Source organism: Protopterus annectens, chromosome 10.part0 (assembly GCF_019279795.1).
Source record: "Protopterus annectens isolate FY-2018-M chromosome 10.part0, PAN1.0, whole genome shotgun sequence".
Taxonomy (NCBI): Eukaryota; Metazoa; Chordata; order Ceratodontiformes; family Protopteridae; genus Protopterus; species Protopterus annectens.
Genome location: NC_056744.1, coordinates 1,290,453,489 through 1,290,469,081, shown reverse-complemented (window position 1 = coordinate 1,290,469,081; position 15,593 = coordinate 1,290,453,489).

The window sequence follows — 15,593 nt, the reverse complement described above, 5'->3', positions numbered from 1 at the left end:
ACGTGATGCCTAGTGACATATACACAGCATCCAGGTGAACAGTAGAACTGTTGTCACATGGGGACGTGCCAACTGATATGGACACAGGTGCAGGCAGGTACACATGTCCACAGCAGGCTAACATCAACATGGTGCGTGTACAGTGTGATGAGGTGACACACAGATATGATATGAAACCCACTGCTTAATGGTGTGACGGCAACACGTCGGCTGTGTCACTGCCATGATGCATCGCAGAGATTACTGTGCAGATGTTGTACATGTCATAGCAACGTATGTCCAGCAGTATGCCAGTACAGCAGTGTAAATGTGACCTGTCAACATCATTATGTCTTACAGATAATGCCACATTCCCGGCTGCCTGCCTTCAGCCGACAGGAGGATGACGTGATTATACCGTTGCTCCACGACAACTACGATATACTATTCAGCCATGTGCCACAACAGGCACAGCAGCGGGATGACGTGTGGCAGGATTTGTGCAGGAGGGTGAACAACGTGGGTGGCAACAACCGCACCTACCAGCAGATCCGCAGACACTGCACAGACCTAATTCAGCACGCGAAACAGCGTGCCACCGCAATCGCCAGACAACAAGGTGGGACAGGTGGTGGGCCACCAACCCAGCCCCCACTCACACACACGGAGGAGCTCCTGGCCAGTCTGGGGACACCCAGGGAACAACATGCAGGAACACTCGCTGCCATCGTGGAGGTGGGTGTCTCCCAAGCAATGAGCCTGGAGCTGCCTGGTAAGTCAGTCTTGCATGTTTGTATGATAACTGACGTAGGTGTGGGTGTCATAGTACACCACATAATGTACCAACACATGCCAGGTATATGGCCACACAAGCTGCATACTACAGTATGCTACGTTGTGTTTGCAGACATGTGCATAGCACATGCTAACACACAGGTACATGATGTGACATGCACAGTGCTTACCGTGGCGATAGTAATGGATAATGTGTATACTGTCGCCCCTATACAGGTACCTCTGGCGTGTCGCACAGACATGGGTCCGTCGCAGGTGAGACTGTTGCTAGTAATAGGCATGATACAGTGTATAGATATTCCCCATGTGTCCAGGTATGACATGCACACCTGGGTCTGCCCCAGTCACGGTATACAGGTTGCACCACCCGACACACACGCCACCCATGTACAGTAGATACAACCGTTAGTATAGACCGGCATGACACCACATAACCCATCAGTGTGATATGTGCAGTCAGCTATGCATACAATGGTGGAGGTGTTCTACAATGGCTGCATGTGTAGTATGCATCGGTATGCCTTTGCGGTACGCACACAGTACCACATAGTGAGCTGTGATCTGGCCAGCACACAGGTGTTACCACTGTGACCTATGCCCCTGCATTGGGTGCACACGTTGTGACATGGCACATGACATGTCCCATGCACGTGGTGGTCTGTCCGCAATATTGTCACACCATGACATGACCTACACATGACATAGCAGACATCCACAATGTCTGCATAGCCTTCGGGAATGTGACACCTCAGATTAGTATGGGTGTATGTCACATGGGCCACCACAGGGATGTGTACACGATGCCCATCACACACAATTGTCCATGAACCAGTCAAACATGGCCATGGGTGATACCTACAGGCATGTTGCCACACAGTACATCTGCAGTGGGTAGTCACCGTTGCACCCTGTCCACACATAGTGCGGTCATAGCTGTAGTGGACCCCCTGTACATCTGATGTGGTACACCAGACAAATGAAATGCCTGTCTGCAGCCAATAGAGATGCCACCAATGTCTACCATATACGTGCTGTGGAACAGCATGACTGTGTTGCAGACATGGCAATGCAATGCGTCCAGGTTACGCATCGCACAGAAACATACCTGTGTCTTGCTGCCATGCAGTGGCACAGTGCCCGTACTCCCCACTGTACAGCTATGTACACAGCTCACACCAACCACACCTGCACAGACATCCTTGTTACACATGCATTCTATCTGTAGCCTGTACACATAACACTGCACTGTGACATCCGTTTTGATGTGGTGCATGTGGTGGGACACCATTGTCACATGTCCACATGTTACCACACATGTTTGCGATGTACATGACATAGTGACACCAGCCATGTGTACTGTTAACCCGCCCGTGGCCACATGGTGTATCACGGTGATACATGCAAACTACCATGAATGTGTGTACTGCAAGCCTACTAAAAGACACCTGCTTGATGTAGTGTGCACCCCAGGGCAGTATGCATACTACCACTATTAATGTCTGGGCTGCATTCACTGGGCTGTGGTGTGGGAATGCTGCATGCCACCTGCAATATCACATGCATGATGTGTCTGCATGTGTGTGTGTGTCTGCGTGTGTATGTCAGCGTGTGTGTGTCCGCATGTGTGCGTGTGTGTGTCTGTGTGTGTGTCTGCGTGTGTGTGTGTCTGCGTGTGTGTCTGCGTGTGTGTAATGTAACTTACGGTATGTCTTTATATTCACAGGTGCTGTAGGTGCGTTCCCCTCCTGCGGTCCATCTGATGCTAGTGTCCCCACAGATACTAGCGGTGATGACCATGTGCATGAGGCACAGGCAGGGTCGTCACGGGCAGAAGCTGTGCCATTGGATAACATCCCACCTATGTCCCCTTCATCTCTGCACACGGTTCAGATGCCGACACATACCACATCACCGCTGCCCATAGAGGAAGGACAGTCAGCGTCTGTTGGCACCGAGCAGGAATGTGTGGTGGCTACAGAAGGTGCAGGTACACACCATGTTGCCAGTGTAATGACTGGTGATGTGCCACACAGGCATGTGGCTGGTGCTGCTCGTAGGAGGAGCACTGGTAGACATGCACCTGCCATACAGGGTGCAGCAGCTGGTATCACCAGACGCATGTTTCAGACTGTAATGGCAGCACAGGCACGTGCCGAACGGCAGAACCAAGAAGGGCAGAGGCTGCAGAGGGCTGCAATCCATTCCTTAAATGAGAACATCCAGTCATTGGCGAATGCTCAACAGCAGCTTGCCGATGTTCTGGATAGGAGATTAGGTGAGATGGTTGGAATCCTCGACCAAGGCATGTCAATCCGCGAGCGTGAGCTGTCTGTGCTGGAACACCTGGTAGGGGTGAGGCGTAGGTCACGTGGCCGTAGGCCAGCAACACCACCTAGTGCAGGTCGACGTTTGCGTGCCACCTCTCATGCCCACTCACACAGTGCTGGTAGCAGCAGCAGTGCAGCTGGTGCTACACCAACCACACCAGGACACAGCAGGCCACGTGGACGTGGCCCTAGACCGTCCCAGCATGGACACAGTTCCAGCGGACATGTGTCATCGGAGAGTGGCCACTCCATACCTCCACCCGGTAGTGCCCGTGCGACCCCAGGCAGGCACGGGTCACGTGGCCGCAGGCGGACACAGTGAGCCATACAACCTGCACTGTACAGTCTGGGGCTGCCAAGTATACCCCGTGTAGGCATCACAGATGGCTGAACTGTGTACACACATACCCACACACAGCAGACACAACTGTAGGGCTCCACCACATCCACATGCATTCTGCACAGTCATGCCTAGTAAATGCACAGGCCCTTACACACACACATGATGTCATCCATTGGTACAGCCTATGCCCCTGGCACACATATCACCCTGTGCATATGATGAAGCCTCTGCCGCAGCACCGTGATCCACACCATCGGTGCACGGTTATGCAAACATATTCTGATGCACAGGGTGGACAAGATAGTGAGAGGTGTATGTGATACCTGTGTCCACATAGTACGCGATGTGTATGTTGCAGTGGTTGTGTATGACAGGTGATAGGTGCGTATGTGACGTGGGTCGTGCACTGACATCATGCAGCAGACATACCATGTAGTGCAGGTGCAGCATACATTGATCTGTGTACACAGTATGCGTGGCGGTTACATGTGTAGCACCATGTTGGTTCAGTTAACCTGTATGCCAATTATGGTGTACTTGCATGTGCCTACTGGGAGCACTGTTATCAGTCCCCCACGTGTAGCTGTGGGGTACCCACAGGCACATCTGGCAATATCAGCATACCACAGGTACCCGCAACCTGCATGGACCCCTACATAGGTACATAGGCGCATAGGTACATACCAGGCTATGTGCCCTATGGCATGTGTAAGCCTAGCCAGAGTGTGTGTGGCTGTCACCACCCCTTAGGATGAGGATACCACATCCATCGGTCTGCTGTCCCTCTGTCCAGCAGTGACACAGAGATGATGCCTGGCGCATACCTACGATCACACATCCACACGTCAGGATTACTCTTGGACAAAATCAGTCAAGGGCTCTGCTTCACATGGGCTGGGAATCCTTTCCATGTTGTAGGGGGTCTCTGGGCGTTGACCCTGTTCCCCCAGCATGTCCTATTTATGTCCGTGTTGAGGTTTCTGTCAGTTGCTTCTGTGCCCGTGTTTGCTTGTAGCCTAGGAGGTGGAACATGTCCATGTCACCCAGGTCGGACATGGCCGTGTATGTCAGGCACAGATCACCACAGAGCAGACGTGCTGGGAAGGTATACAGCCGGAGTCCCCTTGGTCGGGCAGCATGTGACACATGTCTCAGCACCTTTATCCCTGTGTTGTGGAACGTTTGCGGTCCTTCCGAGTGCTGCAGGTGTCAGGTTAGGTACATCCCAGATGTGGCGTTGTACGCAATCATTGGTCTGATGTGTGAAGAGTACAGGGGTACAATGAACTCCCCTGATGTGGATACGATTCCTTCCTGACCAGGTGGCCACAGTGGAATGTCTTCCCAACCACATTGGCATTTTGAGTGTCGACAGAGGTTACCGACAGGTGTGGTACCCATGTCCCTGAACACGTCCACCATGTTTAATGGATTACCACCTACATGATACGTCGGGGCGAACATGTCCTTCCTACTGGGTAGGTCTGCACCTTCCCTGGCATGTAGCATCAGGCCATGGCTCTGGCACCAGTTATCCATTTCTATGAGGCCCCAGGTGGATGTCTGTGTCTGATGGGGTGTTGAGTATGGTGGCCGGTGTGCAGTCATCTGCATACCTTGTCTGCCACAATCCCCCTATGTTTGCATGCACATTGGAAGGTTGAATGCCGAACAGGAGGGGGCCCAGGACTGAGCCCTGTGGGCCTCCACTCGAGACCAGCTTGGAGTCTGACATGGCACCAGGAACACAAACCCTGTGTGGTGTGACCTCCATCCAGTTGGCAAACCATCGTGTGACATATGTCTCCACATGTACGCTGGTGAGCCTTTCCATGAGTCCCACGTGGAGTGTTGTTTGAACGCTCCTGCCAGGTCATGGTAGTCTGTGCAAACTGACGTACTCCCATCAATGGCCTTAGTGACCCCTCCAGACATGTCGAGCAGGTTTGGGAGGCAGGATCTGCCCTTGACTAAGTCGATGTGGGTATGTTCCGGTATTGGCTGTACACCACTGTCTGTACTTATGGGCTCCAGTATGGACCTCCCCACAGCTTTGCAGACAAGGCTTGTCAAGCTGATAGGGCAGGGATGTCTACAGTCCATAAGAGCACTACCCTGGTGTAGTGGGACCACAGCTGCCATATGCCATCCAGCGGGGACCTAGCCCGTAGTAAGCCTAAGATGACACAGCGGCCTTATGTGTGGGGTGAGGGCCTCAATGAGGTTGTGTAGCACACAGCCAGGGACACCATCTGGTCCCATTGGTGCTGTGTTCACCGCTTAACAGATATCAGATCTCTCCTGGGCATACGAGATGTTTGGGAGGCTAGACTCTGGTGGATGGATACGCCCTCTTGGGGGTAGATGTATGCATGGAACATGTCCGCTGGTTTGTTGACAATGTCTGTGGGTTCAGTGATCATTGTACCATTCTGGAGTAATTCCGGGCATGACTGTGTGCTCCCACCCATGTCCCTACCACAGCTAAGGAAGGCCCTATGGTTGTCTTATGTGTCCTCTGCAGTACCACTCCCACAAGCGGCCTTGGATGATTGTATGTGTGATCATATGTTAACGCCGGTATTAATCAGTGATGCCTTCCCTGGTACTGATATTGCTCTGTCATGTATTAGCTCCAACTGTTGTACAGTTTGTCAATGGCTGGGGTCCACCAGACCATGTGCCTGCCTTCGGTGGACAAGGTCCTGATGTTATCATGATCGCTTGGTGCAGACATTCCTGGGGGTGCTCAGAGAAGGCATTTGTAAGGGTTTCAGCAGTGTGGCCTGTGTTTACCACTGGCATGGAGGCCTTGTAGGGTACCACACCGGTCGTATGACGTGTGTGGTTCGCTGTGGAGAGGTCGTCACTTTGGTCTCCCATGCCGGTGTTGGGTGCAGGATGCGGATTACCAGTGGATTCACTATACGGTCTGACATCACCATTGAGGGATGTACATCCTGTGTGGAGCATATCCTCCCCATGTGTGATGATCAGAACTGGTATACGTCCCCCCCTTCTGGGTATGGTGCATGGGTGTTCCACAGCAGTCAGGTGTATGAACACCTGGGACCTTTGGCGTAGGGTGTTGTGTCCTGGGTAATGTTCTCGGTCTATGTATGGGTGGTTGATGTCACCCAATATGACGGTGTTGTGAGAGCATTCACACTCACCAGTGTCTTCAGGACGGCTGTGCAGGTATCCTGGGTTTGGGAGGGTGGTCTGTAGCATGCAACAAACTGTAGGGCAGTCCTAACCATGGTTAATTGCACCTGGATATTCCCCGCTGCTACGTGCATCTCTGCCAACATGGAGGTGTGTGTATCCGTCATGGAAATGGGGACTCCTCCTTCTGTGTTATGTCCGGATTATGGTCCTGAACGCGTGATATGGGGTATGACCCGACAGTGCTGGGGTGCTCTCAGCAGCCCTGACCAATGTTTCAGTCACAGCACTGACATCGATGTCCTCCATACTGAGGAGGGCATTTGAGGGTGTGCAGCTTGGCCGTAGACCACTGGCAGTGAGCTGTATTATCCTGTGTGTTCTCCAGGCTTGTAGTGTAGGGTGGTAGGTTTATCATTCCAGCCGTGCCTGCAGTGAGCACTGTGGGGTGGCAGGTGCCTTCACCAAACCCTTGAAGACCGGGGGCGACAGCTGCCAGCCATACCATGCGAAGGGGCGTGGCGTGCCAAGCATGTCATCCCAGGTAAGAGGAATCCGGATCCCCTCAGACTGACACCGGTAACCAGGCACATTATCAAGGGTGACCACATTGAGCCAGTATAGTGGCATCATACTTGATGAGGGTGGGATACTGCCCAGGGTCAGGGACATGCCAGCCTGGGCTACACAATCTGAGTGGCCCTCTATGTCTCCTGTAATGTATCCCAGGGTGGTATGCCACCAGTCGTTGACACCAGCATGGGCAATGACCGTCATACCTGTACATGCTGCGGAGTGACCTGAGTGCGTGTGTTATGTGGCATATTCCAGCGCCCGGCAGGCAGCCTACTGTGATCATTCCCTTGTTCAGTATGGTGGGTGGGACGTCGGTGTGTCTGGCAGTGGTGTCACCCATTACAGGTGTGTCTGGCAGTGTGTGTGTCGCCTTTGGGGCTCTGCCAGGTTAGCACACTGACGTTGAGAACTATGTGTTGCATGTCCTATGTCTTGTGGAGGCAGTAGCTTGTGTGTCTGCTTCAGAGGGCTCGTTAGGTTCGTGACATGTCCTACAGTGCCTCCAGGTATGTCTTAGTGTGTTCATGTGTTTGATTAGCATTTGCGATAGTCACATGTGACACTGGGTATGTGGTGTGCATTGTGTCCTTCCCCTCCCGCGTGGTCTTGCCGGTCATGGTTGGAGAGAGCACAGCCCCTGTCTGGCTATATAGTTGCGTCTGTCACATGTATTATGTTCATTGGGGGAGGTGCGGCTTGTCCGTGTCCATGAGGCACCTGTAACAGTGGCCAGGACGCCCAGATTCACCATCTGAACAGGAGAGGTCGCTAGCAATTGACCCGTCGACATGCCAGAGGATGTGAATGCATTTGCTGTGTAACCGGGTCAGAAGGCACCTATAGGGAAGTGGGCACACAAGGGGATTCTAGGACAGTGTAGTACTCCATTTAGTATACATGTACTTTATCTATGTGGGAATACTATGGGAGCAGGTGCAGAGCTTTTGTGATGTAGAGAACAGACAGTCGGGATTGCAAGAAGAGAGGTCATACACATAAACCTGTGGAGCACGGAGCCGGATACAGTGTAACGTTGCTTACATGGTACATGACGCACATGTCCACACATATACTGCACCTGACGCCTGTGGTCGGTGCCACAGGCTACAGTGGACAGAGACATCACATACATGGCATGACACAGTACAGGTATGGTGACATTCTGCAGGTGTCGTACGCAGTGTGCTGGCTACTGACCGCAGGTGTCACCTGTCAGCTGTGGTGCACAGTGTTCGACAGTCGGATGCTGTACCGGTATAGGAATATTCCCGCATTCGCGGGGCGTACACCTCTATGGCACACACACCATTGTGTGCAGATGGGGACACCTGTCTGTGTGGTCGGCACCCTCACAAGACAATGCACCGACGCACCATGTCACAGGGGGTGGTCTTGCACAGGTGGCCAGTAAGGCTCACAGGTATGGAAATGACAGGGCTGTACAATGCAGCACCACTACGGGATGGTCACCCTGTGTGGTCAGTGTCCAGTCACAACACGATATCTGCATACACCCTCTCAACAGGCAGCAGACATACACACATGTCGACACACTGACATGGTGGTGGCCACACATGTCTACACGGAGGGATGACGTGTTGCATGTACTACACCATCCACATCGGTGCACCCCACACTGAGGTAGGTACAGAGCTCTACCATGGTGTACAGTGATGTGTGGCACGTGGCACATAGTTCCCCGATCTGTGGCATACATGGGCACACATTCCTGCACACATGTTGGTGCTAGGAATGCCACACCCGCTACATGGGATTTGTGCAGGCGTGCAGCGGTATGTGGTGCATCCTGCGTACTACCACTGTATCCAGCAGCTGTGCCAATATCTGCACTTGGGTGGTGGTAGGGGTTACAGTGGCAATGTGACATATGGTCGAACCCGCATGGCCGATGGGTATGCATCATGGCAGCGCTGTCATGTAAAGGCGACATAGCGGACTGTATGCACATGGCAGTGTAGGACGGTGTGTGACACACCTGTGACCAGCACCTGCACACATGCATGTGGACAGGTGTTTAAACAAATGGTGTACACACAGACTGCCATGCGTGCTGTTACTATGCCACCATATGACGGCCCCCATGATGGGTATGCATGTGGGAGGGGGTTGCAACTGTGTTACGGACACCAGACCACCCTGCATGGCTGCACCATGCACAGTACACGTGTCACATGTATCCCCTGTTGCCATGTGTGTATGCATTGCTACGTTGTGACATGTGTGTCAACATGCATGGAACATGGACTGTGGTTTGGTATCACAGCTGTCACAGGCAAACTGTACAAGGGTATGTGTCCCTGTGAACACCGCCACACCCTGTAGGGGTGCATACCACAGACATGTGTCCGCCTTCCCTTTGTGTGTATTATCACAGACGTACGCCTGTGTCATGCATGTGGTACATCACAGGCTTCATATGTGTCCTGCGTGCAGTCCATGCACACAGCCTGGAAACCACATATGTGACATATCCGGACATTGTTTCACTGTGGTACAGCTGCAGTCATGTGTCATACCTGTGTCAGGCCCGTGGCATGTGTGGAGCACGCCTGTCCGTGTATACCGGTATGGGTGGACTACATCACACCTGTGGGATCATTGATAGTACATGTGTACTCTGCACGACGGACGTACACCACCACATAGTCTTCTGGACATATGTCACATGCAGTTTCTGGACCGTGAGGCATACTGCTGCACCGATGACATGGTGCTGGCATAGCAGCTACAGTGTTCACTTCGGTGTGTACATGTTCAGCCTGCACCCGTGGCGCCTGTGCTGTCATCTGTGTGTACGTGTGACTGCATGTGTGTCCACCCTGTGCGTGTGTACGGGTTTACCTGGCCGTGACTTGCGGTGTGTGCACTCCGTCTGCATGCCGGACGGTGCGTAGCACATACTACATGTGTGAGCATGGCCGGGTCGCTGTTGTGTGGCTGGACACACACGATGGTCCACAGTCTGCCTCCCATGCCGTCGCCCCATGTGTATGCATGTCTGCACTGTGCCGATTCTAAGTGTCTGAGCATGCCCAGTAAGCAGCTGTGTAGATGGACACACAGTACAGTGCACACCGCGCCCAACTGCATTGATACCCCGGGTGCATGCCTGTTTCCCCTCCACAACTGCCACGTCTCTGGCATGGCGGGTTGCTGTTGTGTGGCTGGACACACGACGGTCCACAGTCTGCCTCCCATGCCGCCGCCATGTGTATGCATGTCTGCACTGCCGATTCTAAGTGTCTGAGCATGCCCAGTAAGCAGCTGTGTAGATGGACACAGTACAGTGCACACCGCTACCGACTGCATTGATACCCGGGTGCATGCCTGTTTCCTTCGCAACTGCCACATCTGTGGCATGGCGGGTTGCTGTTGTGGCTGGACACACACGATGGTCCACAGTCTGCCTCCCATGCCGCCGCCCATGTGTATGCATGTCTGCACTGTGCCGATTCTAAGTGTCTGAGCATGCCCAGTAAGCAGCTGTGTAGATGGACACACAGTACAGTGCACACCGCGCCCGACTGCATTGATACCCCGGTGCATGCCTGTTTCCCCTTCGCAACTGCCACGTCTGTGGCATGGCCGGGTTGCTGTTGTGTGGCTGGACACACACGACGGTCCACAGTCTGCCTCCCATGCCGTCGCCCCATGTGTATGCATGTCTGCACTGTGCCGATTCTAAGTGTCTGAGCATGCCCAGTAAGCAGCTGTGTAGATGGACACACAGTACAGTGCACACCGCGGCCGACTGCGTTGATACCCCGTGAGCATGTCTGTCTCCCCTTTGCAACCGCTAGGTGTGAGAGGCATGGCCAGTACACCTGTCGGGGGTACACACGACAGTCGGCACCGATGTCTGCTACTAGGCGTGTAGCCATGGCCAATGACATCCTGCATAGCCATGGTGACCATCCAGGTGACTCATATGTGGCTGTCATGCCACATTGGCTGCCTACATCCTGCACCCCGGATGCCCTCTCATAGGGTATACTGTCATGTGGTGCATCTCGTATTCATGTCGTGATGTACTGCTCAGTAGTTATATGGTATTCCGACTGCAGCACTACCATGTTACTGTACGGCCACCTTGGGATGGTAACAGGCTGTGTGACTGCGCACTCTGTCTTCATTCCCTATCGGCCGCATTGCCTCTGCAGATGATACCACCCACCTAGGGTTTGCCTCCTGACAGTGCTGTGCTCAGTAATCCCGGTAGCGCGTTCTGTAAATGCTGCATGCTGTAGTGAGTTCATGTAGGTAGGCGTAGGTTCGACTCTCGGCCCTTCCCTGTGTGTGTGTGTGTGTGTGTGTGTGTGTGTGTGTTTCCAGCTGCCTCTGCAGATGAACATGCTTTAGACGCCGCAACACATACCTTGGCTATTGCCAGCTATTCTCTTACGGGTGATGTCACCCGCCTAGAAGTATGCCTCTGACAGTGCTGTGCTCAGTAATCTCGGTAGCGCGTTCTGTAAATGCTTCATGCTGTAGTGAGTTCATGTAGGTAGGCGTAGGTTCGACTCTCGGCCCTTCCCTGTGTGTGTGTTTCCAGCTGCCTCTGCAGATGAACATGCTTTAGATGCTTCAACACATACCTTGGCTATTGCCAGCTATTATCTTACGGGTGATGTCACCCGCCTAGAAGTATGCCTCTGACAGCACTGTGCTCAGTAATCTCGGTAGCATGTTCTGTAAATGCTTCATGCTGTAGTGAGTTCATGTAGGTAGGCGTAGGTTCGACTCTCGGCCCTTCCGTGTGTGTGTGTGTGTGTGTGTGTGTGTGTTTCCAGCTGCCTCTGCAGATGAACATGCTTTTAGACGCTTCAAAACACATACCTTGGCTATTGCCAGCTATTCTCTTACGGGTGATGTCACCCACCTAGAAGTATGCCTCTGACAGCGCTGTGCTCAGTAATCTCAGTAGCGCGTTCTGTAAATGCTTCATGCTGTAGTGAGTTCATGTAGGTAGGCGTAGGTTCGACTCTCGGCCCTTCCCTGTGTGTGTGTGTGTGTGTGTGTGTGTGTTTCCAGCTGCCTCTGCAGATGAACATGCTTTTAGACGCTTCGCAACACATACCTTGGCTATTGCCAGCTATTCTCTTACGGGTGATGTCACCCGCCTAGAAGTATGCCTCTGACAGCGCTGTGCTCAGTAATCTCGGTAGCGCGTTCTGTAAATGCTTTATGCTGTAGTGAGTTCATGTAGGTAGGCATAGGTTTGACTCTCAGCCCTTCCCTGTGTGTGTGTGTGTGTGTGTGTTTCCAGCTGCCTCTGCAGATGAACATGCTTTTAGACGCTTCGCAACACATACCTTGGCTATTGCCAGCTATTCTCTTACGGGTGATGTCACCCGCCTAGAAGTATGCCTCTGACAGCACTGTGCTCAGTAATCTCGGTAGCGCGTTCTGTAAATGCTTCATGCTGTAGTGAGTTCATGTAGGTAGGCGTAGGTTTGACTCTCGGCCCTTCCCTGTGTGTGTGTGTGTTTCCAGCTGCCTCTGCAGATGAACATGCTTTTAGACGCTTCGCAACACATACCTTGGCTATTGCCAGCTATTCTCTTACGGGTGATGTCACCCGCCTAGAAGTATGCCTCTGACAGCGCTGTGCTCAGTAATCTCGGTAGCGTTCTGTAAATGCTTCATGCTGTAGTGAGTTCATGTAGGTAGGCGTAGGTTCGACTCTCGGCCCTTCCCTGTGTGTGTGTGTTTCCAGCTGCCTCTGCAGATGAACATGCTTTTAGACGCTTCACAACACATACCTTGGCTATTGCCAGCTATTCTCTTACGGGTGATGTCACCCACCTAGAAGTATGCCTCTGACAGCACTGTGCTCAGTCATCTCAGTACCTCGTTCTGTAAATGCTTCATGCTGTAGTGAGTTCATGTAGGTAGGCGTAGGTTCAACTCTCGGCCCTTCCCTGTGTGTGTGTGTGTGTGTGTGTGTTTCCAGCTGCCTCTGCAGATGAACATGCTTTTAGATGCTTCGCAACACATACCTTGGCTATTGCCAGCTATTCTCTTACGGGTGATGTCACCCGCCTAGAAGTATGCCTCTGACAGCGCTGTGCTCAGTAATCTCAGTAGCGCATTCTGTAAATGCTTCATGCTGTAGTGAGTTCATGTAGGTAGGCGTAGGTTCGACTCTTGGCCCTTCCCTGTGTGTGTGTGTGTGTGTGTTTCCAGCTGCCTCTGCAGATGAACATGCTTTTAGACGCTTCAAAACACATACCTTGGCTATTGCCAGCTATTCTCTTACGGGTGATGTCACCCGCCTAGAAGTATGCCTCTGACAGCGCTGTGCTCAGTAATCTCGGTAGCGCACTCTGTAAATGCTTCATGCTGTAGTGAGTTCATGTAGGTAGTAGGTTCGACTCTCGGCCCTTCCCTGTGTGTGTGTGTGTGTGTGTGTGTGTGTGTGTTTCCAGCTGCCTCTGCAGATGAACATGCTTTTAGACGCTTCGCAACACATACCTTGGCTATTGCCAGCTATTCTCTTACGGGTGATGTCACCCGCCTAGAAGTATGCCTCTGACAGCGCTGTGCTCAGTAATCTCGGTAGCGTTCTGTAAATGCTTCATGCTGTAGTGAGTTCATGTAGATAGGCGAAGGTTCGACTCTCAGCCCTTACCTGTGTGTGTGTGTGTGTGTGTGTGTTTACAGCTGCCACTGCAGATGAACATGCTTTTAGACGCCGCAACACATACCTTGGCTATTGCCAGCTATTCTCTTACGGGTGATGTCACCCGCCTAGAAGTATGCCTCTGACAGCACTGTGCTCAGTAATCTCGGTAGCTGCTCTGTAAATGCTTCATGCTATAGTGAGTTCATGTAGGTAGGCAGAGGTTCGACTCTCGGCCCTTCCCTGTGTGTGTGTGTGTGTTTCCAGCTGCCTCTGCAGATGAACATGCTTTTAGACGCTTCGCAACACATACCTTGGCTATTGCCAGCTATTCTCTTACGGGTGATGTCACCCGCCTAGAAGTATGCCTCTGACAGCGCTGTGCTCAGTAATCTCGGTAGCGTTCTGTAAATGCTTCATGCTGTAGTGAGTTCATGTAGGTAGGCGAGGTTCGACTCGGCCCTTCCCTGTGTGTGTGTGTGTGTGTTTCCAGCTGCTTCTGCAGATGAACATGCTTTTAGACGCTTCAACACATACCTTGGCTATTGCCAGCTATTCTCTTACGGGTGATGTCACCCACCTAGAAGTATGCCTCTGACAGCTGTGCTCAGTAATCTCGGTAGCGTTCTGTAAATGCTTCATGCTGTAGTGAGTTCATGTAGGTAGGCGAGGTTCAACTCGGCCCTTCCCTGTGTGTGTGTGTGTGTGTGTGTGTGTTTCTAGCTGCCTCTGCAGATGAACACGCGTTTAGACGCTTCGCAACACATACCTTGGCTATTGCCAGCTATTCTCTTACGGGTGATGTCACCCGCCTAGAAGTATGCCTCTGACAGCACTGTGCTCAGTAATCTCGGTAGCGTGTTCTGTAAATGCTTCATGCTATAGTGAGTTCATGTAGGTAGGCGTAGGTTCGACTCTCGGCCCTTCCCTGTGTGTGTGTGTGTTTCCAGCTGCCTCTGCAGATGAACATGCTTTTAGACGCTTCGCAACACATACCTTGGCTATTGCCAGCTATTCTCTTACGGGTGATGTCACCCGCCTAGAAGTATGCCTCTGACAGCACTGTGCTCAGTAATCTCGGTAGCGCGTTCTGTAAATGCTTCATGCTGTAGTGAGTTCATGTAGGTAGGCGTAGGTTCGACTCTCGGCCCTTCCCTGTGTGTGTGTGTGTGTTTCCAGCTGCCTCTGCAGATGAACATGCTTTTAGACGCTTTGCAACACATACCTTGGCTATTGCCAGCTATTCTCTTACGGGTGATGTCACCCACCTAGAAGTATGCCTCTGACAGCACTGTGCTCAGTAATCTCGGTAGCGTGTTCTGTAAATGCTTCATGCTGTAGTGAGTTCATGTAGGTAGGCGTAGGTTCGACTCTCGGCCCTTCCCTGTGTGTGTGTGTGTGTGTGTGTGTTTCCAGCTGCCTCTGCAGATGAACATGCATTTAGACGCTTCGTAACACATACCTTGGCTATCAGCGGCCATTCCTTTACGGATGTTGTCACCCACCTGTACATGTGCCTCTGACGGTGGTGTGTTCGGTGGTCCACGTAGCGCATTCCATACCTGTGTCATACTTTTGTGCGGTTGGGTATGTGGGGGTGTGGTCAATCACCATGCCTGCCACATGTGTGTGTGTGTCCATGCTCCCAGCTGCATGGGTTCATAGGGTATGGCTTTGAGGTTTCCGCAGAACACTCATATCCTGCCGCCATCCCTGTGTTTGTGGATGGTGAGACGCAGCTCGTGTACTGCTTGTGTGCCTGCTG